The following is a 25688-nucleotide window of genomic DNA, read 5'->3' on the forward strand; positions in this document are numbered from 1 at the left end:
AGGACACTGGAACTAGTTAGGATTTACTCAACAAGAACCCTAAAGTACAGAAAACAAAAGCAAATATAGACAAATGGAATTGAAAAAATAAAAAAAATAAAAAACTTCTACACAACATAAGAAACAAACATCAGAGTGAAGAGACAACCTACAGAATGGAAGAAAATGTTTGTAAACTCTACCTCTGACAAGAGGTTGATATCTAAAATATAGAAGAAAATCTAAAAACTCAATAATAATAATAACCTGATTAAATAATAAGTAAAAGACCTAAGTAGATATTTCTTAAAAGAATACATAAAATATGACAAGCAGGTATAGGACAAAAATGTTCGCCACCACAAATCATCAAAGAATGCAAATCGAAACCACAATGAGACTTGAACTCACTCCTCTAAGAAGGTTACCATCAACACTTAGTATCTGTAATGGCTAATTTGAATTGTCATCTTGATTGGATTAAGCTATGCCCATGATTAACAGACTTCTGGGTGTGTCCATGAGGGCATGTCTAGGAATGATTGGAATGTGGGATAGTGAAGTGAATTGGAGACCCTTCCTAAGTGTGGGCAGAACCACCCAATAGGATGGAATAAAAGTTGGAAGAACAAGGGAACAGATGCAGATGCAAGCTCAGCTCTTCTTGAACGGGTACTTAATTGCCACTTTGATCCTCTGAAGATATCGAACTCTCCCTTCACTCTTCCAAAGCTGGTCAATGATTCTCCAGGTAGTGTCCAGAAACCTTGGTCTCGAACTAGAGTAGTGCTGTGATCTTTCTTGTTTTGGGGGCTTCCTCCTCTTGGACTGCGCAGTTGCTAGTTCTTCCAGCTCTCTAGCTGTAGATGGCCATTGTAGACTCTGGAGCTTCTGGTCATGTAAGCCAATCTAATAAATCCCCTTTATTAAATCGACTTCCTGTCGATTATGTTCCTCTAGAGAACCCTGACTAATACAGTATCTTTAGGCTTTTTGATGGGGAAAAAAGAACACTTGTACCTTGTTGTTGGGAATATAAATTAGAACAGCCATTATGGAAAACAGTCTAGAAATTCTTCAAAAGATTAAAAATAGAGTTACTGTGTTCTCCAGCAATCCCACCACTATGAAGCCAAAGGACATGAAATCAGTATCTTGAAGAGACATCTACACTCCCCTGTTCACTGCAACATTGCCATAAAAAAGAATGAAACCTGTCATTTGCAACAATACAGATAGAAACCGAGGTCCTTATGATAAAGAAATAAGTCTGACACAGGAAGACAAGTACCAATCCCACTCAAATGTGGAATCTAAAAAAGTTGATCTCATATAAGTTGAGAGTCAAACAGTGGTTACTAGAGGCCGGGAAGGAAAGGGTCAGGGAAGCTTGAGGAAAGTCCTTAACATGTACAAAGTTGTAGTGAGACAGGTAAAAGAAGTTCTGGGGTTGCACTACACAGTAGAGTGACTATAGCTAATGATAATGCACTGCATCTTTTTTTTCTTTTAAAATAAATAGAAGAAAGAATTGTGAATGGTTGCCTGATGAACTAAATGTTTGAGGAGATAGTATGTTGAACCCAATTACACATGTGTTGAAAATCACATGGTACTTATTAGCATTTATGATTCCTAGGTTTTTATGTATCAGTCAAAATTAATTTAATTTAAAAAAAGCTATGCAAAATATAATGCATATGTAATAGGAAGTTTTGCTCCTTCCTTTGGGAATTAATTCCTCTAATGTTCTTTTTTTTTTTTTTTTTTTTGGGGGGGGGATGGGGTTGCAGGATGGATGATCTTCTGCAATAATGTATTTCTCTAAGCCTAGGAGACAACTGGTGGTAATGTTTGGAGGTGAGTTTAAAAAAGATAAGTGAGAAACAACTCAACTTCATAATAAAAATAGATTAAAAATATTGAGAACCCCCTGTCCCTTTTCCTCTTAAGTTAAAATTATTAAAACAAACAAACTTAATTTCCAAGGAGTAAACATACTTGAGATTTTTGCATATATAACATGATCCTAAACACTTGGACACAGACCCATTTATGTTTCTCTTTCTTCTTTATTGTCCACTTTTTTCCTAATATCAAAAGAAATGTAGTCTGCCACAAATATTTGATTCACTTTTATAACAAAATAAAATGATAGAAGATCATACTGGAAATTGAAGTTGATTCTAAAGGCACACAAATCAAAATAATGTTCTGGATGGCCACTTTAGAACATATCACACAATATTGACATAATAAGACAATTCTTGATCTGCCTCACTAAGAGCGTGAAGTGCCACACAAAAGTCTTTTCACAGCCTCAATGTTGTCTCTTCACCATTTACCCTCCAAACTGTCAGTTATTGGGGGTCTTTGTGGGAAATGTTCCAGCCTTGCAGGGTGCATTAACTATTCCATCAAAGATAATATATTTTGTGTCAAAAATTCCTTACCACCAGCTTGGCATATATCTTTTTCTCTTGATTGGAAATAATTAAAAACTAAAGAAAGTAAAGAAATGCTGGGTTATTAAAGGATGCAAAGCAATTGAAATAAGAATCAAATGTTTGGCATTGAAATCCTGAAACATAAGGGTCCGTTTCCCCAGATGAAGAACCAACTCATCTGATTTCAGCATAGTCTGTGAATGAGTGTCATCGATGGTTTTTCATGGGTAGAATGTGGGAGGAAGAATAAGGGAATAGTTCATGAGAGTATAATATAGGCAAAGGTTACAAAAAAAAAAAATGAAGTTCCAAAGACAAGTGAATGAAGTAACAACTTGATTGTATCTCTTCAAGGTTCTTAGGTAAGGAAAAGTAATGAGTGTGAATGCTCTGACATACCAGCAATAATAACAGGTCTACTTACTTATCCTTCTTAATTTTTCAACTATTTCGTGAGTCACATATCAGCATTCCATTTTACAGATGAGGAAAAAGACTTAAAGAAAATCATTTACGAAGAGAGTATCTATGGAGACAGGATTTGAGGCACAATCTATTTCTAAATCCTGCATTCATTCTCTTCTCAAGTTATTCCAGATCTTAATGTAACCTTTATTTTTGTCTTTGCTTAACATTAGTCTTAATCTACACTACCTTCTTATTCCATGAAATCAGAAAACTGAATGAACTTCACAGAGAAGCTAACCCTAACGAATACTGCATGAACAAACAGGAAAATCCCATAGCTTCCCCTATTACTGTCAGCAACCATTGCAGAATCTCCAATGTGATAGTCTTCCTTCAATACAAATAATGCTGAATTATGATGAATATCCTGGTTTAAATAATGTTTTATGAATAAATAAAATAAAAGCCAGCGTCTTTTGTTTTGCTTTATGTCAACAAAAGGGGTCTCATGCAGGACTAACATTCACCAGGATCTAACTAAAAATATCTTATACCTAAATTTTCAATGGCTTCTTGTTTTTGACAGAGATAAAGCACATTTGGTACATGGATTAAGACCACAAAATGGGGGTTAAAAAATTGAATTTACAAATTTCTCTTCAACCATTATTTTAGAGAGTTATGTGTATCAATTTATGTAAGTGACTTTTTAAGTTTGTGCTATGATTTACTCAAAATTTGAAAGATTATCATAATTCTTGCTCGAGCTCACAGAATATCACTACCAGAAATATCTGTGGGTATCCTCTCCTCTACTTCCTTCCACCATTTGTGAGACGAGAAAGTAGATGCTCCATGAAGTAATGTGCATTCATAGGGTAACTTGGTTTGTGAGAATTAGAAATGAGTAATAATCAAGCCCAGGATATTTTCTCAAGAAACTCTATACTCTGCACTAAACATGGGAAAATTGCCTCTCCTAGGCATTGTAAAACATCTTGGGGAACCCTTAAAGAGCAATAATTCCCAACACTAAGTTTTGCATGACAGCTAATATTTGAAAACTGTGGGAAACAAATGCAGAGTTGGGCGCCTTGGACAGAATATTCTAGGGCACAGATATGATGTTTAGATTGGGTGACCATATGTTCTGGTTTACCAAAGACATTCCTACTTTGCACCATTATCCTCATAAATTATTATTAGTATTATTTTCACTATCAAAAATGTCTTGCTTCAGACAACAAATTTTAGGGTCATGCAAATTTTAGGGAAAATGAGTATTATCTCTAGTCTTTTTCATCAATGCCTATAATTCTTTGCCCACATACGCAGGATCTCTTATTAATAAAAGAAAAATTCCATCATGCAGGAGAGCTTAACAAATGTCTTTAGTGTGAAGTAATTTATTAAATAATTTTTATCTGATACAGATTATTAAATTATTCGGGGAGTGGAATGACAGAGTAAGAGGTCACTAGATCATTGAGATCTCCTCCCCCCCAAAATACATAAAAAATACATTAAAAAAGAAAGAGTGAAAATGAATTAAGTGTTCACCCATCTTCCAATTTTGCCAGTGGATTATCTGGATTGGGGAATGCTAGTAGCTTTCTACTGAGGAAAGGATCAGATTATGCCAATCAGAGAGAAGGGATTCAGCCCTGGATGTTTGGAGACAATGGCCTGTAGAAAGGGCACCCAAAGTGCCATAAGGAAATTATGGATTTTTACTTGAATTTGCACAAATACATATTCATATATGTATAGCTGTATGACAAAACGCTCATGTGAGATGGTTTCAGGGAAGGAAGCCAATATGAGCTATCAGAGAATTTTATAATTCACAGATAAAAATTAAATGAAAAATAATGCATTGCAGTTTAATGAAACCAGCTTAAATCTAAGGTAGCTGTTTTAATTGACAGCATTGCAAGGAAAAAATATCTTCAGGATATTTTTATTTTAACAGGTTTAATGAATTTAAAGCAGTTTGTATTCACTTTTTTCTGTCATAATTATATTTGTGTTTTACTTGAAAGTAGAGGAAATGAATCTGTTTTCATCTTCACATTATGCCTCTATAACAGAGGAATTTGTGATAAGTTATCAAGTTATTGTTCAATTTTCTGCCAATTCATGAAGACAAACCATTTCACTTAAGGTTGGAAAAGGATGTCCTTCTGATCAGAAAAAAATTCATTTATACCTCACAATTCCAATAGTCTATAAATCTTCATCTTGTAGAACAGCTCTTCAACATTTGTTCCTTATAATTAATTAGACAAATGATTCTATATACCACAGAAGTTATAGAGTGATTTATATAAATTCTATTCCAATGCTACAGTAAAACTACTTTGCTGACTTTCCTTTCTTCTACAAAGAAATCAGTAATAACACAAGTAGAAGACTCTAATTCAGTTCACATTCAGTTTTCTTGAAGAATAAACATGAATTAATATAAAATGAATTTAAGTTTTATGTTATAGTTGTTTGGATAAATGGACATTCAAATCTTCTCATTTTAATAAATTCCACTAACAGATGCTTTCATTTGCTTTACACGTCTGTCATCTTCAGTGATTTTTGTTTTTGAAGAATGTGTTAAACATACAGTTCCCTTTATGTAAAACTAATTACAAGTGTTCCTACTTTGAAAGCTATATTTGTGGGAGAAATTATAAATGACATCTGGGGTATAATCTTGGGCAAAATAAACATGCCTAAATGAATGAATCATAATATCCACATTTCTTCTCAATTTGTCTTACTCTGCTAAAACTCCTACCATTTTTTTCTAAGGTCATTATTAGCTTTTTATTTTATGTTGGGGACTTGGCTACAGAATTAATTAATAACTTGCTATCTTAAGATTTTCAGGATAGCATTCATTTTCTACAGTATTATTTGAATTATAGTTAGTTTTTAAATTAAATCTAAATAAATAAATAAAATCGCCCAACTACCTGTTTTACATGCATATTGCTTACCTAAGAAAACAGTGCTCCAAATTGGTTAAAATTGCTCAAATTTGCTTATTCAGAATTAAGGATAAACTGATAGTAAGATAGAGGTAAGGTAGGTGAGTGTGATCTATCAAGAAACAAAACTAAGCAAAACTTTAAATTGGTTGACCTTATACCCCAGCTCTTTGCCCCTCAAATCATACATGAGAGAAGCAAACAGTAAGGTAGAAACAACATTGACACAATCAATTTACTGATTCTTCCTTTCCTATGATCATTGGCTTATAAATTTTCAGTCATTGGAATTCTATCAGTACTAAAATCATGTATGGAAATAATATACAAAACATTTAATATCACGATATATTAAAATGAATTTGAGTCAAAAATTTTAAAAATCCTTGGTAAAGTGGAAGACTAGGAAACTCAAAGCTCTTTCTCCTACCCCACAGATAAACAAACACAGCCCCTGATTAAAATAATAAAATCTGTGAGGTTCAAAGATTTATGATAACCAAGCTAATGTCCAATCAAGAAAAAGTCAGATTCAAAATGATGCCAACTTCTGTGGTATTCCATTGTCCTTGCCATATTCCTCACCCTGTGCAGTTCTTCACAGGGGCCCAATTCTCAATTCTTTCCTTTCACCAGAAAAACCAGAGTAGAACATATTTGTTCTATCTGTTTGTGTATTTCCAAGGAACTCATTTCTGTCTTACCTGGCTTGAAGTTTGGAGAGGATTAGTGGCATAGTTTGGATCTTAAGCTAGAAAGTGGCAGTCATGTGAAAACTGTGTGGAGAGGGAGCTACAGATATGTAGAAGCCAGGTAGATAGAGGTTACTGGCAGATGCACAGGACATTTAAACATCGAGGAGAATTCAAAATGTGATTTTGGGGAAATCAAGATGTTTGAAACCAGGCACATGCCTGAAATCCCAGCAGCTCAGGAGGCTGAGGCAGGAGGATCTCAAGTTCAAAGTCAGTCACAGAAACTTAGGAAGGGCTAAGCAGCTCAGCAAGTTCATGTCACTAATAAAATATAAAAAAGGTCTGGGAATGTGGTTCAGTGGTTAAGTGCCCCTGGGCTCAATTCCTGGTACCAAAAAATTAAAAAAAAAAAAAAAAAAAAAAAAAAACTTTGAAAGTAACCATGAGTTACTTTAGCAAGATGGTGTACAAGGAACAATCTCCACAGAGATTCTCCCACAGATTGTTCTCCCACAGAGGCAATAAATAAATATCTACACACTGATTAATGTATGTTTACGTGAGTTCTAGGGACTAGTCAAAAATCTACAGTGCATGGATGAAATGGGAAGCATACATACATTCTCAGAAAAGACATATACCCAGAGAAAGGCTTAAAGAACATGAGATTTTGTGTTAGGTGGATTAGTGACAGATTAACCTACACATAGCCAGGCTACGAACACTGGTCAAAATGATTTATTTTTAAAAAGTTCAGCAAAAAATCATGAAGTGTTCAAAGAGATAGGGAACCATGGTCCTTTAAAAGGAATTAACTACAATTCCAGAAACTTTCCCCCAAAAAACACACACATAAGACACATAAGGCTGTAAAATGACCATCCTAAATATGCTTATTGTGCTCAAGAAGAACATGGAGAAGACTGCAAATCAGGAAAATGATATATGAACAGAAAAGAATATTTTATAAGAAATCATTTTTTAAAGTACGCAAATTTTGGAGCTAAAAAATACAATATCTGAATTGAAAATCCACTAGGGATATTCAACAGCAGCCATGAACAGCAGAAAAAAGAATCAGTGAACCTGAGGACAGGTCATTTGATATTATCTAGTGTAGCTGAGGAGAAGAAAAGACAGAAAGAAAGAGAGAAAGAATAAATGAGAAAGAAATGAAGGAAGGAAGGAAGGAAGGTGAAAAGTGAACAAGGCAGAACCTTGGGACTCACAGGACACTAGTAGGCACACTAATATATGCATTATAGGAATCCGAGAGGGAAAGAAAGAGAAATGGGCAGAGACATTATCTGAAGGAACAGCAGATGAAATACAGGGATCTACAAATCCAAAAAGCTCCCAAAGTCCAAACAGAATACACAAAGATACACTGAGACATACTATTATCAAACAATTTAAAGACAAAATAGGGTATCTTGAGAGTAGACAGAAAAACTGTACATCATATATAAGGGATATCAATGAGATCATCAGCAGATTTCTTAGCAGAAATATTTTAGGTCAAAAGAAATTAGGATGATACATTTAACATACTAAAAGAAAAAAAATTTAAAAACTGTTCACCTAGAGTTCTGTATTTTCATAATTCTCCAAAAATTAGGGAGAAATGAAAACATTCCCATACAAAACTGAGACAGCTTACTACCAGAAGATTTACTTGGCAACAAATGATAAAGGAAGTCTTTCAAGTTGAAGTAAAAAGGTGCTAGATAGTAACTCAAAGTCATATGAAAATATAAAGTTTTCCAGTAAAGGTAAATGTATGGAAAATAAAAACAACAGTGTTATTGCAATTTTGGCTTTTCACTTTTTATTTCTATAGTATTTAAAATGCATATATTACATATATTTACATATAATATATATGCATATAAATATGTTTAATATCATTAACATAAAAGGGCAGAGCTTTAAAGGAATAGAATTTTCATATGTAATATTTTCATATGCAAATAGTATATATAAAATTTCTGGAAATGGATGATGGCCACAGTTACCCCACAATAAGAATATTTAATCTTACAGAACCACACACTTAAAAACAGTTAAAGTCACAAAGGTAATGTTATATATATATAGGTGGCTACAATAAAACAAAGAAAATTTTGTGGTTATATTTAGCTGATACCTGACATTATGCTTTCATAAAAAACTGCCACATGACGACATAGAATCAAATTATGGTCATCCTAACTTATCTCAACAACATATCAGCTAAGTTCTCACATTCTTTGGGAACAAAGAGTAGTGGAAGTCAATGAACCATCACATAGCACAGCAGAGAAAATGCCTGGGAGAATGACGGAGTCCTCATGCTTGCCGCATGGGTGAGAGTCCTAGGCCCTCTGTCAAAATCATGCTGCCTTCCTGGATCATTTTCATTCCTGTTGCCCATTTATCATCCCTCGTTTCAAATGACTGGACAAATAATTAGTTTTCCTAGCACAGAAATGGAAAGTGCGATCACTGTCCTGCAACGAACTCCAATCATTGCTGCTGAGCTGTGATTCTACTGTCATAAGATTGGTTGGTGACCAGTGAAACAAGACAAACATTGACAGATTGCAAGCCGTTAATTAGTTAATAGAAAAGTAAAAGTGGAATAAAATTGATAAGATGAATTTTAAGCTGAAAGGGATTGCCAGGCTTTCATTCTCTTAATGACATGCTGTTTTTCTATAATTTTCATTTTCTTATTGAAAGGGAAATTTTAAGCCCTCTTAGACTGAGTGTTCAATTCAGCAGAGGTGAATAAAACTACCACCTTTCTCCAAGCCTCCTTTAAGTTTCCACATACTTTTTAATTTGGAGGTGGATAGGGAATTGCTGCTCTGGGGTAGTAACCATAATCAACTTTCATCACAAAATTTTTAATTGCAATCACAATGGTAAACTATAGCACATCCCTCAGAATAACTAAAACAAAAAAAATCTTTGAAATTTCCAAGTGTTGATAAAGAAACAAAACTACCAGAACACTTCAACACTCTGTCAGTAGGAATGTAAACAGGTATCACCATTGGTGAAAGTAGCATTATTATTAAAAATAAGCTTCTAAAGTCAGATAAAAGCAATTGCACAATAAAAAATTTCATATATACATCTCAAAATACATGTATAAGATTGTAAGACCCTCAAACTAGTCCCAATGAATCAAACATGTATGGATCTCACATACATACAATTTAGAACAGGAGTTCACACATAATACAATTATAAACCTTATTATTAAATTTACATGTAAACCTCAGAAACGGGTTAAGTATTTCACAGTATTAAAACTCATAGTATTCAAAAGAGGTTATCATTTGAAGGATTGGGATTTTCTACTTGAAAAGAACAAAGAACACCTTCAATGATGTTGGTTATTGTCTGTTTTCAATCTGAGTGGGATTACACAAATTTACTGAGACTGAGAATTCACTGGGCTGTTCAGTTAGGATTTACACACTCTTGTTATGTATATTTCAACAAAAATGTTTATTTAAACTAATGATGAATGATTATTTTACATGTCAGAAAACAGAAGAGGCCAAAAGAGGAAAACATTAAAATCACATATTATTCCACTGTGTGCACAGGTCTTGTTATATCCAGGTTCATATATGAACAATTAATTAGCACTGATAGTGTTCTTAGGTTAAAACCAATTATCAAAATAAACTAACACAAACGAGAAAGTCTGAAAACACAAATAAATATACAAGCATGAGTAATCTGAGTAATTTTAAAAAAAAAAACCTATTATATCCAAAATTATCTTTTATCTAGGTTTATCATTAGGTTGTGCTAAATTTTAAAGAATAGGTAATTCTTATGCCATACCAAAACAAAAACAAAAACAAAAACAAAAATAAAAACAAAAAACAAACAAAAAAAACTCAGACCACAGCAAAGAATTTCCAGAAAAGGTAAAAATGTTTTCCTTTTATTTCCTGAGTGAGATTTTTTTTCCCTTGTGGTTTTTGAATTATTGCTTTTTCTAAGATTCCTTTTGTTCTATTTTTAAGTCACTATTACCTACACATTTGCTTTCTGTCTCCCATGCTGGTCATTCCCTCTCCATCGTTTTCATCACTAGTCCTTGCCCTCTGTGGGTGTGAAGCAGATGAGTGCTTCTTCAGTTTCCTTTCTACAAGTCTGATTCTGTAATTTGTTTTTCCCCAAAGTAGATTTAATTCTTTCCTTGCACTTTTCATTTCTTTTCACTTCTTTGTATTTCACCTTAGTCTCTCTCTAGGCTTTAACTTCTGAGTCATTCCCAGGGTATGTAAGGATGGCAAAATGCTTTCTAACATTTTTTTTCCCCGACTTTTGTGTTAACTCATTGTTTTTCATGTGTTCATGTTAGTCAGCTTTTTCTTGCTATGACTAAAATGCCAGAGGGAAATAAAAATCACTTAAAGGAGTAAAGATTCATTTTAGCTCACAGTTGTAGAAGTTTCAGTCTATGGTTGGCTAGTTGATTCCATTGCTTTGGGTCTGAGGCAAGGCAGAATATCATGGCAGAAGTGCATGGTAAAGTAAAGGTGCTCAGTTTATGGCATCCAGGAAGCAGAGAAAGGCTCTGGGGGACAAGATATACTCTTCTAGGGCATACCTCCAGAAACTCACTCCCTCCTAGTAGGCCTTACCTTCTGCAGTTTCATCGCATTAGGAATGTATCAATGGATTCATCCATATTGAAGTTAGAGCCCTTATGTCACAATCACTTCCCAAGAGCCCAAACCCCACTGCTGAACATTGTTGCACTGGGAACAAACCTCCAGCATATGAGTCTTTGGGGGACATCCAAGATCCAAATCACATAAATGCTTTCCTTTTACTTTCATTTCTCATGTCAAGTAATAATTACCAAGATCTAGATTAGCATTTGCGGATCTTGTAGCTGTTATTTCTTTACTGATGTGAGACTGAGATCAAAACTATTGAAGTGTAGTGTTTTCCAACAGACAATTGATAAGATTGACCTTCAGCCTTTGGTTTTACTGAAATTTTGATTTTTAGCAAAAGTTTTTAAGTTTCATAGTTGAAGAGTAGATCATTACAAACAACCTCAGACCCAAATTCCAATGAGTTACAGGGATTCAATAAAGTAAAATGTTGGTGGACCATCTTTCCTGCTGTGTGGGCATCTCACCTTGATATGAACTAGCATTTTACATACACACACACACACACACACACACACAGTGTTCACAGTTACTACTATCTCTGCTCCCAGCACTATTCATACAGTACATATTTGGACTATATTTCCTTGAATGTGACACATCAATATACATTCTTCCTCACTTTCTTCTTGTTTCAGAGTGAACAGGAGGAACAATCCATAAATAGATATAATGTAAAGTCATTGATTGAAGAGAGGTGCTCAATATAACCATTTAACTTTTTGACTGATGTCAAATATTGGATGTCTGAGTCAGGGGCAGAAAGTAACATGAACATAGTCTTTCTCTGTTATTGATGGCTGTAGGTTTGCTCTATTTTATATTATGAATTTCAATTTAGCAATGTAAAGACTTCTCAAAATTTATAATACGTTACTGAAAGTCTCAGTTATGAATGATATCATAAATTTCATCTTTCTCAATGCCCTTCTAGCCTTTGTGTGTATGTACAAATATATACGTGTGTGTTTGCAGTTGCGTGTGCTCACATGGTGCTCAGGATGAAACCCAGGGACTTGCACATGCTAAGCACATGCTACACACACCCTTTATCACTGAACTATTGAGCTGCATTCCTGGTACACCCACAGTTGTACTAAGTTGTATCCAGCACTGTTAAGCTGGTGGAACTTCAAAACTAAAGCCTTATTTCTGACATCTTAAACTACGATAAACCATTCTATCAACATCATTGAGAGAAAAATTCAATCTTCCTCTAATATTTACCCACAACCAAAAGCTATTCCTGAACATCTGTGCAATAATACTTTGACACAGATGGTGAAATAGTTATTAATAAAAGAGCACATGCAAATATTTGGATCCATTTCAGTAGAACTGAGAAAACTACAAAACCCTCTTACTAAGTAAATTCTCACTGCTGACTCAATGTGCATTTAACTTTGTACCAAAAATGCTACAATTTTTCTGGTTGTTTTTTTTAAATGAACAAGTAACATTTATTTTCAAGTCCCTTCAATGTAGTAGGGAGATGTCATTCATTTTCTTTCCATAACTGGCAATAATCCTGATATTTTTCTCTTAAAATTATACACAGGGCTATACTCTGCTTGGGAACTGACAAGGCCCATTTTTCTGAATACACCTTAACTTTTCTTTTCAAAGATTAAATAAAATTAAAAAAAAAAAAAAAGAAATGAGAAGCATCTTGAGAAAGTTTCAACAACATATAGGAACTTTTTAAGAAGTCTTCATGTCTTATAAATAAATTTAAAAGAAATCATTCCTGAAGATTTCCAACTGTTTTTCCACTTTTTCATGTCAACTGTTTCATGTAACTCTTCTAAGATGTTGTATCATTGTAACTTTTCTTAAACTGACTTTATTTTAACAATCTTGAATTCAATCTTCTTTCCCCTTAGATCACAAATGAGGATTCTTGCTCAATGGCTTTCTGGGGTAACAGGAGAGACCTGGACTAGAAGATGGAAGTCTAGGACCGCGTGTTAGATTTGCCTCATGTTAACCTATTGGTGCTCCATGGTTTGACCTCTGTGCTAGTGTCAGTCTGCAATCACTGATGGGTACCACAAAGAATATGGAATTGGAGAGAAAGTATTAGACACTTTTATAGAAATGTGGTTGGTATACTTATTTTTATTACAGAATAATGATAAATAGAAATAGAAGTGTGGATTTGTATTTATCCTGTCTTCTTTATCACTTCATTTCTTTTAATTGCTTTCTCGTAATTTTGCAAAGACTTTCCAGTCTGCAATGCATAAGAAATACACTGACCCTTAGCTGCAAATTGAGAAGCACTGAACTCTAAGACATCCAGTGAGCCAGTTAATCTCTCAGAAACTCAATTTCTCTGTCTGTAAAGATAGAAATAATGATCCCCACCCTATCTTCTTGACAGAAAGCACAATTACATATTCACAACTCTAAACTATAAGGCCTTATATAAATATGCAATTATTATAAGCTAAGTAACAATCATTCATGAAGAAGCATGGACTCTCAGTTGAAAGAAGTACAGTGTATAGTAGATACTTAATAAATGTTTCCTGACTTTATAAGTAAATACAAGAACAGAAACTCTGCCATCAGAACAGCTCTCTAAAAGCCATCTCAGGGAGCAGTGTGTAGTTAAAGGTATGTCACACAACCTGCTGACAGCACAGTGTCTTCCTGTTAATAAGAGTGTAATTATAATTGCCAACTTTCAGTTTTGTAGTGAGGATGAAACAAAATGATGAAGTATTTAGTATGTATTACTTGGCCGATGGAAAGTATTCAACAAGAAGGAGTCTTCTCACCTTTTTCTCTGTGCTAAGGAAGCCACTGAAGTCTTTATATGTAATTTCTTAGTTAATTCTTAGGAAAAATCTAACAAGATAACTATTGTAATGTTCATTTTTAAAATAAGGAAAATCAAACTAAGAGAATGTGAATAACTTCAACAAACTTCCACAACTTCTTCTAATCCATGTTTGTCTATAAAAATGTTGGTGACTTTTCCCAGAGGAAACTACCTGCTAACAGTCTTCTAAGTCAGAACAGATTTCACAGACTAGATATTAGAAACACTGTCATTTTTAAAAATTTATAGACTACAAAATAAGTACATAAAAAACAGGATCAACAGATTTCATGACATGAAGCTATCTCCCCAGCCCCTAAGGAAAAGAAACACTTTACCACTTACCAGTTTGGATGACTGGGCTCCTCATGCTGGTGGTGGTCCCTGTCAGGGTTCTGTGCTGAGGCTCTTCTCATAACCCTGCTACAAATTTGGGTGAAAAAAAAAGAAAAGAGAAAGGAAAAGTGATGTTTGCTTTAGGAAGAATTCTCATGTATTAAAGACTGCGACAAAAAGGCACGTTAATATGGCACCTGTTATAGTTTTTTTTTATTTGTTCTAATTAGTTGTACATGACAGCAAAATGTATCATGACTCATTGTACATGAATGGAGCATGACTATTCATTTCTCCGGTTGTACTCTACTCTCATGTTTCTACTCTCATTTTTCATTTATTCAAAAGCAATGTGAGGAAGTGACATGCTCTCTTCAGATAAATACAATGTCAATCATTTTCCTTCAAATGTCATATATATGCCTCAGATTTTCCAATTGGCACTGCCACTTGTGTTACCAACAATGATAGCAATAATTATCATTGCTTACAATGCATCAGAAACTATTTTTAGCATTTCATAGGTTGATTTAATTAAATATTCATAACCCTTTACTGCAGGTATTACCTTTCTGAATTATTATTATTATTTTTTTGCTATCACGGATTGAACTACTCAGGGGCACTCAACCACTGAGTCACATCCCCAGCCCTATTTCGTATTTAGAGACAGGGTCTCAATGAGTTGCTTAGCACCTTGCTTTTACTAAGGCTGGCTTTGAATTCGTGATCCTCCTGCCTCAGCCTCTCAAGACTCGGGCATTACAGGGGTAATTCCACTGCTCCAGGCCCCATTTTTAAAGAGGAGAAAATGAGGCACAGTTTATTCAAAATCCACTGGTGGTAAATTACAGAGTAGGATTTGAACTTACTCCACAGTCCATTTTCTTCTTAATCTCTATACTATTCCACTACCTTTCATACCTAGCCAAAGGGGTACTCTGGATTTTCCTTATCTCCTTCTCAGGTTACCTAGGAAACAAACACATCTGCTTTGTATTCAGTTCAGAAATGTGGGTGTCTTCTATGAATCCTTCCTTTTCCATGTTGATTCCTATATGCTAACTATAGCTTGATTCCATATAGCCCTCTTCTCCCAGGCTAGTATCAATTGATGCTACCATCATCTACCACCTAGAATACAGCAAACACCATCTACCTTTTCTCACTCATCCTCTTCTTCACCCTTTGACCCCTCTACTCACAGAATTAGACTTCTTATAGCACAAAGCATCATTTTACTTCCCTGTTTAAAATCTGTTCCACAGATTTCTATTGCATTTGGAATAAAATCCAATTATCTTTTCTGGTCTGCTAGTCTTGACACCAGCTAAATACAGCCTGTCTCTCAAACATTATTTGGTACAGCTTCTCATTTTCCTGCAAACTCTTCCTCCTTAAGTCTCAGCCTTCAGCCCTCATAAGGCCTTTGCTCTTCTGGCAATCAAGCCTGGAATGCTCTGTGCCTGGATTCCTTGCATTCTTTAGGTTTAAGTTCAAAATCATTTTCAACGTGGTTTTTCCTGACACTTCAAAGTGTCTGTCCTTCCATCACACCCTATAATTAGTTTTTAAATTTATTTCTTATTTGTCTTTCAGTGTGTTTTGTACACAAAATTTTGTAACTTAACTAATTTTTATATTTTTATTTTTCAAAAATGCCATTACAGTTAGGTCAACATTACACCATAAGTAAACAATTAGTAAATCTCACATATTTTTGTTCTTGTTGACTTTGTAATTTATCCATAATTCTGAAAGTAACAATTTTCCTTTCTTTGAAAATAAATGTGCATCTTGATGTCACAAGGTATAGACTCTGATAAATGTAACAAAGCATACATAACAAAGTAAATGAACTATTGGCTTTTTGTTACTGGCTAACAAGATTTTAGATAACACTTACTTTCTTCTATAATTGTCCCATATTTCCAATATCTTTTACCGATACATTTAATAACCACGTATTAAATCCTAAAACATATCACGTTAAATATGTGCACTTTATACATGTGATGTTATCTCACTTAATTGATAAGATTAATGTTAACAATATTAGTTACAACTGTAGGCACTTACTAATAGTCAGTACCACATTAGTGCTTTGCATATATTAATTCACTCAATACTCATTTTAAAATAAACTGTGAATATGTTGAATTTTTATGTGGAAGGATTAATTTAGGTTTATATGGCTCATAAGTGGCAAAACTGACATTCATATTCAGGTATGATAAGTCTTGTTTCATAATCAAGGGAAAATTAATATTTTTAGATCAAATATCTTCTCTGCTAGAATTGCCTATTTTAATAAGATCAGAGGAATAAACTCTATATTGTATACTTTACTGAAGAAAAGTTTATGCCAAAATAATAATTGCTTGCAAAAACACAGAAACAATCATTATAAAATTCTACAGCATACTGGTTACTTTCCTTGCTTTCAAAATTTAGCAAGAGATCATTTCTCTCATTGTTAAATGTTACTTGGAGTAACTGATTACTTGGAGGGCAAACATTTTATCATTGTTAAAAGGCTGGAAGATATTAACTAGATAATGTCTGGAAATGTGGCTCAGTTGTAGAGAACTGGCCAATGCCCTGGATTCAATTCTGAGTACCACAAATAATAATAATAATAATAATAATAATAATAATAATAATAATAATAAAAATAATAATAATAATAAATGGTAGGTAGACCCACATAAGTAAGATATGCTTATTTCTCACATATCTTTTCAGCCAAGTTTCCAAATAGCACTCTAGTTCAGTAGCATTTCTTCAAATTTCATTAACGAAAGAGTCACTAATCACCATTCCTCTCACTATTCGTGCCTTTATTGAAGCACATCTTAAATGTTGGCACCATGTGATTCATATACTTACACACACACAAAGTTTGTATTTATGGAAAATTTTAATACAGTTACTTCCTAAGCAGAATTCAATCATCATAATAAATTATTATTATCTACTTTGATAGATTATAATGTCATAATTTTGTGTGAAGTTAATTCACATTTCCAAAGAGTTGCTGGATAATCATTGTGGGTTACAAATGGTTTCTCTTAAACTGAATACCTAATCAAGAACTTTTAGCAACAAGGGAAAATACAGTCTCTGCCTAGGTGGGTATTACACCTTTCTGAAAGAAGTTTAATAAGAGCTGGCCAGTGTTCCTTTTCTTCATTACTTCTGGCAGCCACCTTATCATTTTCTTTGTCTGCATAGTCAAATATTATCTTCAACCATTTTGTGAAAGGAAACACTTAAGTGGTTCCATAATACAAAGCATCTTAACTTTGTGCTTTAAAATCATTTATTCGGAGAAGTTTATGCTTTTCAAGAGCAGATGGGAAATGTTCAGAGAAATTATGGTATAAGAGACAAATGTGGGAGTAAAAACAATAGTTAAAGTAAATTTCAGATAAGAGCAAAGAGAAAATATATTGTATAAAGAAGTGCGGGAATGGGGAAACATTTCAAAATTAAGGTGGAAACTATCTATTTCTGGGAGGAAGAATACAAGAATTTTAAAACTCCTGAATAAATGTTTTCCTGGGATGACTGACCACATCCTCACTGGGCTTCTTAGAGTTTAGTATCTTTCCTATTCGGTTTACCCCTAAACCATTTCCATGCCTCCTATCCAAATTTTCTTACTGCTTGTTTATTATTTATTCATTTTTATGTATTTATTTATTTTAGTATCCAAACTCTTCTCTCTATTTTCAGGGTTGATGACCTCCTAATAAATTATAATTTTCAAGGGAGTTGATAGACTTTCCTGAAGAAACAAAGTGAAAAAACAAAGTGTTGCTTCTTCTCTATTTCTTATCCCCAGACCCTCTTGTCTTATTTCTATTACAGTAACTGTTTTTTAACCAAGTAGCCATGGGCCTCAAACACAATCCTGCCTTTTTTTTTTAACTTGTGGTACTGGTGATCAACCCAGGGCCTTAAGCATGCCAGGCAGATGGTCTACCACTGTGCTACATCCTCAGCCCCTGCATTCCTTTCCTGCATGAGGTTCCCTTCCCACAATCCCATCTTAAATTCTTTAAATCTGTGAATCTTGTCAACCCATTATCAAAACATTCCTGAGGCCCCCAATTCCCTGTGGAATACAAGGAGTAGGAAATTGAGTCCCATTTCTAAGTAGGCCTGATCTCCACATCTTTAACTGTCTTTGATCTACCTTTTCAGCCTCATTTCTTGTGTTGTTTGTTAGAATTACGTTTGCTTCACCTTGAACCTATTATCATCATTTGTCCAGATTTCCACTACCAAAGAAAATCTTGCTGATATTCCTATCTCCAGAGCAAAGAACTGTCTGGTGATGAAGTGCTTTTTTGTGTACTGCAGGCATTTTGGAAATAACTCTCGGATCAAACTAAATGAGTTCCAGTATAAATAAAGAACCTGAGACAGTGCAGACAGCACTCAGGAAGATATTGGTGTGACAGCTAGAAAGATGTGGTGTGACCCTCTGCAATTGATGTTTTGTATTGAGTGCAGGGTCTAATAAAATGAGTTCTATCATGGAACTTGTGTGCTCAATGAAATCCGTATTGAACCAAATATGAGCTTTGACTGCTGCTTTAGTCAAAGAAAAAAATCTAAAAAACTAAACCATAACTGGAATCATAATTTGAGTCAGAATCTGCCTCTAAATAACTGTTCAAATGTCCTTTCTATTCTAATCAAAGTGAGAAGTGAAAAATACTTATATTATATATGTTGCTTTTCCATGACATTATTTCAAAGGTACTGAAACATAACTTTATTTATTCTAAACCTCTAGCACATTTTACAGTTTGAGTCATTTTCTAACACTTTCAAAGCTGTAGCACATTAAATTATTCTTGTTCCATAAAGCTTCTCCAAATATCCATTGTTAACCTAAAAAGATCGGGGGACAAGGGGTTATTTTAAACACATTCTATTTTTTTCACATAGATCCATGCAGACAGCTTCCTAGAAAATGTTTTCTATTGGTTTAGGAAAAACTTCAGAATCCAGAAATTTAGATAAGAGAGGAAGAGAAACCCATCTCAAGATAGAAGCTAAGTTCTCTCTACAGCATGGGCATTTAATCAGAGTTTCTAGTGTCAGTAGTGGCTTCTTAATATCATAGCATTTCCTAAAACACTCTTCGCCCAGTGAGGTGAGTGATCATTGCTCTTTGAAGTTTGATTGCCAGCCATATGGGTAGAGCTGAGTGATACCCATGATCACACAATCTTCAAGTTCTAAGTGACTCAGATTGTCCAGTCCAGCTCCAACTCACTGTGAGGATACTGGTGCTCGTTGACAAGAAGACTACAGTGCATCTCTCTTCACACCAACAAGGAAGTTAAAACAGCAGTTCCAATATGTGCAAATAGGCAGCCTCCTGGTACCTGTAACACTACTGTCCAACTTTTGCTCTATACAATTCAGAAGACATAGAATCCCAGTTTCACATGGTGGTTTCTTAAACAATTGAAGCAAGTTATCATTGTCCTACAAGGATATGGAGCATCTTTCAGACTCAACCTCACCACTTTCTTAAACAAAAAAAATGACAGCTACATTTCACACATGAGATGTTTGCAGACACTTCACTATTTTGGTTTTCTTCGTTTAGATGTGATTCAGGTTGTCAATGTCTCCTTTTACAATACATTGATCACCCTATGACATTTCTGAAACTTCTAGCAGAAAAGAAACACCCTGATAACCATAGCAAATTTCCTGAACTTAAACAGAATTTCCTTTTTCCAAAAGTGGTCAGAGAAAGAACAAACCACCATTGTATTAATGGGATATGAATCCCATTCTCTACCTGGTGTTACTGAGTGGTGTCAGAGAATGAACACTGTCTACAGGATATTGTCTGCAAGCCACTGGCAACATTAAAATGAATTGTCTACACTATCTGTTAAATCTCTGAAATGCTGAACTCTCTGAGAGGGATGAAGAGGGTATCTTTTAGAGAAATGACAGCTGGGTCATAAGTCTTCTCCTCAACCTCGAACAGGTCACTAACACCTGTTGTCTTCAGTTTCTTCATTACAAATATAAGTGTGACCTAGATGATATCTATGAACCCATGCAAATTCTAATATTTCCTGATAAGCTTCTATACTCTTGATCTGAAATGTCCCACTAAGGCCCTTGTGTTAATGGAATGGCCCCATCCATAGCACTATTTAGAGGTGATGGAGTGTTCGAGAATGGCACTAGTTGGAGGAAGTTAGGTCATTGGAGGTATACGCTTGATGGGGATATTGGAATTCCTCTATCCCTCTTCCCTCTCTTCACTTCCTGGCTGCCATGAGGTAAACAGGCTTCCTCTGTCATTTGCCCCCACTATGATGTACTTTGCAGAAACACAAAGGAACAGGGTCAAGCATTCATGGACTGACACCTCTGAAACCAGGAGCCAAAACAAACTTTTCTTTCTTTAAAACTGATTATCTGCTATTTTGTCATAGTAATGAAAAGTTAACACATACGAAACTTCAAAATTTCAAAACTTATTATTTGTCAGGAATAGTCCTGAAGTCTTATCTTTGATTATAATTTAGCTCATACTTAAGTAATAAAATCTGAGAAAAAGTGCTTTACAGTCCTGGTTCATTGATTGGTTCACTCAGCAATTTATTTTTGAATATACTATAAGCAAATCACAGTGGTTGGCAACATGGAAAATACAAAGGAAAATCAGCACAGTTCATTCCGTTGAAGAATTTGAAGTCTTCTTAGGTAGATAAGACATACAATTCATAGTACTGCAAAGATGAATGTCAAATAAATGGTGATAGCAATAAATGACAATGGCATTTACAAGAAGATAGGATCATTATGCTCTAAAGAGATAGAAAACACTTCAAGAAGGAGATGGAGGGATAAAGGGGCAGTTGATGAGGTAAAATCTTGATAGTTGGGAGAAGTGAGTATTTGCATATGGATCATAATGATCAAGTTTTTAGATAAAAAGTCCTGTAATGCTCTAGAAATTTTGTAGCAACTACATGCAACAGTCTTAAAACATGTACTTGTTGGACAAGAATCCAAAGGTAAACATGTAGTTTCAGAAGCCCAGTGTACACACAGCGTTCTCCCCAGCTTAGTTAGCATGACATATCAACCTTTCACAAGGTTTTATAACCCCTATGTGGTCTGTGCAGTCTTGTAACTATCAGGAGACTTGAGAACAGGAAAGCATTTGACACCCACTTTGGGAATTTGAAATATACTCAGGAGACACAGATTAAAAACAAAAAAAACCAAAAATCTTCTTTTCAACTGGCTTTGGAGGAGATGATTTTAAGAGTTCTGTTATTGCCAAGTCACTGTTCTTGGATCTCCACCAATTAGCATGGCAGAGGTTTAATGACTTTAATTATGGGGCCAAGTGAAGCAGCTCTGAATAAGTAATTTTTGTGATAGGAGCAAAGGCCTAATCTTTCTGAATTCATTCCTATTTGTCTGTAAAGAAATCAATTTAATATGGATGAAAAGAGCTGAGGACATCCTTCTGAAGCCTGATTAAGAATCTAGCAGATGTGACCTATTGAGTCTCTTGATAACTTCTTTTAAAAATTTCCATAAACGTAACACCATTTATTATTTGACCTATTTTCCTGAAGCCAATAAATATAGTAGTGACAATTCTAGGGTTTTTGTGTGCTGATTTTTATATGCAAGTGAAATAAATATAGACCATTACGTTTGGTGATTTGTGGTGGTTCACAAATGACTGCTGGAAAATATTAAGTGCCTGGTAAATATTTACTGAGTAATTGAGGTTGAATTAAAAACTAGGATAGTTTTTTCATTTAAAGCAAAGATGATTTATTACAATCAGTAAATTTCTTCTATTCTTTCTCCAAAATAAACTACACATGCTTACTTGCATATGTGATGATGTGCATGTATACTGCTTCCTGTTCTTCAGATTTCCTTCTCAAATAGTGTTCCCTCGACACAGGAGACTCTCCCCCTTTTATATTGAACATAGTACAGGTTTTATTAGGCTTCCAACTAATCTTTTAATGTCACAAAAACAACTTACATGAATTCTGCTGCAACTCATGAAACACAATCCCAAGTTCCAAGGTACAAAATGCTGAATGGGTTTTAAGAGAACACGAAGAGCATTGTAATATCATAGTCTGTGCAGGAGACAGTGTGCAATCATTCCCTGCAAAGTAAGAATGTAGAGCCAGGCTCTCTCATCAGATATTTGCACTCTCTCTAATTAAGGGCACTGAGCTACTTGAGAAAAAGAGAAACAATTTGGCTTGCTGATCACTAAGCCAAAGAGGCAGTTCCAGAATAAGATGGCCTCAGGGAGTGTGAAAGAATGTATGGGGTCAAAAATGTCAACAATATGTAAAGCTCACCATGGAAAGAAAAACTGAAGTTTTGCTTTGACAGGAAGAAAGTCCAGATAAAGTTGAAGATACTCACTACTAATTCAACAGATATTATGGAGACAAACACTGGTCCCCTTGGTGCAGGGAACTATCTTCGTTTCATCCTCTATGCTTTTCTAAAGAGGTTGTCTTCAAAGAGTCTATAGAACACCAGAATCTTTTGATAAATATTCCCTTAATTTGCTATTCCCACCACTGTGATTTAGGAAACGCATTAAAGAACAAATTGATACTTTCAATTTTTACCCACCAGGTATTTCTAGAACGCAGATAAGGTGATTTGGCATAAGTCAATCCTATAAGACTAATACTTATTATTTTGATAACCATTAAATAACATTTGAGTCATATGCCCGATAATTTTTTATGTTGAAATTGTATAGAAATTTCTATAAAATATTTGAAAACTACATTAATGACAGGCTATTCAATATAATCAATCCTCCCATGAACATGCTCTGCTCCTTCTCAACTCACATACAATGTGTGGAAAATGTCAAAACTGCCCAGTGAAAGACTAAGTAAGGTATACACAAAAATACCCACAAGAAAGACTTATAGTAACAGCAGCATAAATCTTAATCTTCTCTGTGCTGTGACAACTCAAGTCTGGGAATGCAGTTAGCGGCATTCAGCCTTGAACCTAATTCATTGCTGATGTGGCATAAACGTTAAATACTGCTGCTATAGTTATTAACCCAAACTCATTAATTAAGGGAGAAAATTATGGAATATTTTTTCAGCTTAATTTGCCAAGATGTTTTCAGTCAACATAAGTTAACCATTTGATGAGACTTCTTAGCTGTTAATATGGCCCATAGTGTATAGATTAGAAACCAAAACAACAGAGAAAAAGTAGCTATTAAGCACACTTTAAAAAAGTTTCAAAAGTATACTCATGTATATATTCTGAAATTCTCTTAAGTCTGGCCCCGCTGACATCTGTTCTGAATATGTACATGCTCTTTCTTACCAAGCCAAATGATAGGGAATTTCACTAGAATAAACAAACAAACAAACAAACTTCCACCTTTCCCAAAAGGTGATTTTGACTAGAAAAACAAAAACAACTACATGAGATATAAAGAAGGAAATTGCAGGTACTGGAATATCAGTCTGGATTCATAAGGTTTCAGTGTTTGTTTAAGTTTGGCAAATATATGGATATGCCTCTAAAACTTGAGAAGATGTTAGGAAGTCTAAAGAATGTAACGATATCCAGGCTTTCTGGTAAAGAGCTGTGTAAAGAGAACTCTCCTTGTTCCAGCCCTGGGACTCAAGTTCAATGTGAAGACAGGGAATCCAAGGGCTAAATTGCTGAAATCCTCCTATTTTCATGGACTAAAAAAATAATGTTTTTTTTTTTAATCCTAGTTTTAAAATGATACATTCATAATGAACTACTAACAAAATATTAGAGCAAATTTAAGTACATATTTCATTATTCACACTCCTTGTGAAGAACACTGGGCTAGGTGGGTACATGTTGTGATGTAGGATGGTGGTTCCTGTTTCTATATCATCCTAATCACTCAAATGCATTTCCAAGAGACTTGGATCTTAATTACTCGGAGTCAATGCACATAAGTGGTGAAACTTACCAAATATGCTAACAAAGAGGAACTAAAGTCTATCACTTATTGACTATGTAAGTTTTTAAACAGATCCAACACCTTAGCAGGATCATCAAAAGCGAGACATGCTACTAAGACAGTGAAGGCAACACAATCCAGGATAGTGGTGAAAACAGCATTTCTGGGGTAAAACCTTGAGTTAAGATTTTAGTATGGCCATTAATTGGCTATATATTCAGCAGGTTATTTGACTAACCTAAGAAACTATTTCCTTCTATGAAAACCAAATAGATACTTTCTATATTCATCTGAATCAAATGAGGTGTTTCAGAGTATTTAGAACCTAATATGTAATCTATATGCTTTTTTGGTTTTTGTAACATCCTTATTATTAATATTCATAGGTTGAAAACTTAAGCATCCCTCAGTGAAAGATGTTTTTATCTAGAAAGAATTTGATCAAGGCTGACTTACCACATGGTGATTCTATTTATATGAAATTATAGTCCCAAGTTAAATTGTAATCATGCCTGAGGTATAGTATCAGCTGTCATTAAATTGTCTGAAGTCGAATTAGTTGTTTACAAATGTTTGCCCAATAAACAAATAGCTCCTGCTTTACTCAGTATTTTCAAATTTATAAGACATTCAAAAATTATTTTGAGCACAAGGCCCTGGGTTCAATCCTCAGCACCACAAAACAAAAAAAAAAAATTATTTTGTTCTCACTTGTTTAGCATCTTTACTGAGATTCAGGCTTCAAGGAAGTTAGGAACACAACAATGTCTAAAGGAATGGCTCTGTCTACCAAAAGTTTATATTATAATTATGTGTATATGGTAAACAAAAGGAATTCTTCTACCTACTTTTCTACCCTTTGCCACCAACTGTAGTTGCTCCAGGACAATAATGGACAAAGTTCATAAATAATTTTGACTATCATGCTTTTAAAATGTCATAGCTCTGGCATACAAGGATAGCTTTCTTCTGCAATTCTTTCTTCCTTTTAATATTATGGGTAAATTGGCAAAGAGCCTACTCTGAAGATAGGCCTGAACTTTTGTTCATCTATCTCTTTATCTCTTCTTGTATTTTGCATTGAGTTTCTCCTTCTAAGTCCATTAATTAGTTGATAAAGCTAAAGCTAGGGAGGTAAGGAAAGGCATATAGATGTGGTTTATGTAAAAAATAAAACTTGTTATTCCAATTAGCAGATCAATATTTATATAAGTTGTTTCAGTTATTTAACAGAAAGCTGGGAAATGGATATATTTATATAAATAAAAATCATCAGCAATTTAAAAATACTTTGCATTTA

General features: G+C 34.4%; 1 protein-coding gene across 7 annotated transcripts in view; it reads right to left on the minus strand.

The window, feature by feature from the left end:
* Positions 1 to 25688, minus strand: part of LINGO2 (leucine rich repeat and Ig domain containing 2) — a 1166767-nt gene that overhangs the window by 480350 nt on the left and 660729 nt on the right. For all 7 annotated transcript variants that reach the window (XR_013759532.1, XM_079112353.1, XM_079112352.1 and 4 more), the window contains one exon: positions 14377 to 14454. The gene's annotated coding sequence lies outside the window, so the exon portion shown is untranslated. The remainder of the gene's footprint in view (positions 1 to 14376; positions 14455 to 25688) is intronic.

The sequence above is a fragment of the Sciurus vulgaris genome, assembly GCF_902686455.1.
Source record: "Sciurus vulgaris genome assembly, chromosome: 15".
Taxonomy (NCBI): Eukaryota; Metazoa; Chordata; class Mammalia; order Rodentia; family Sciuridae; genus Sciurus; species Sciurus vulgaris.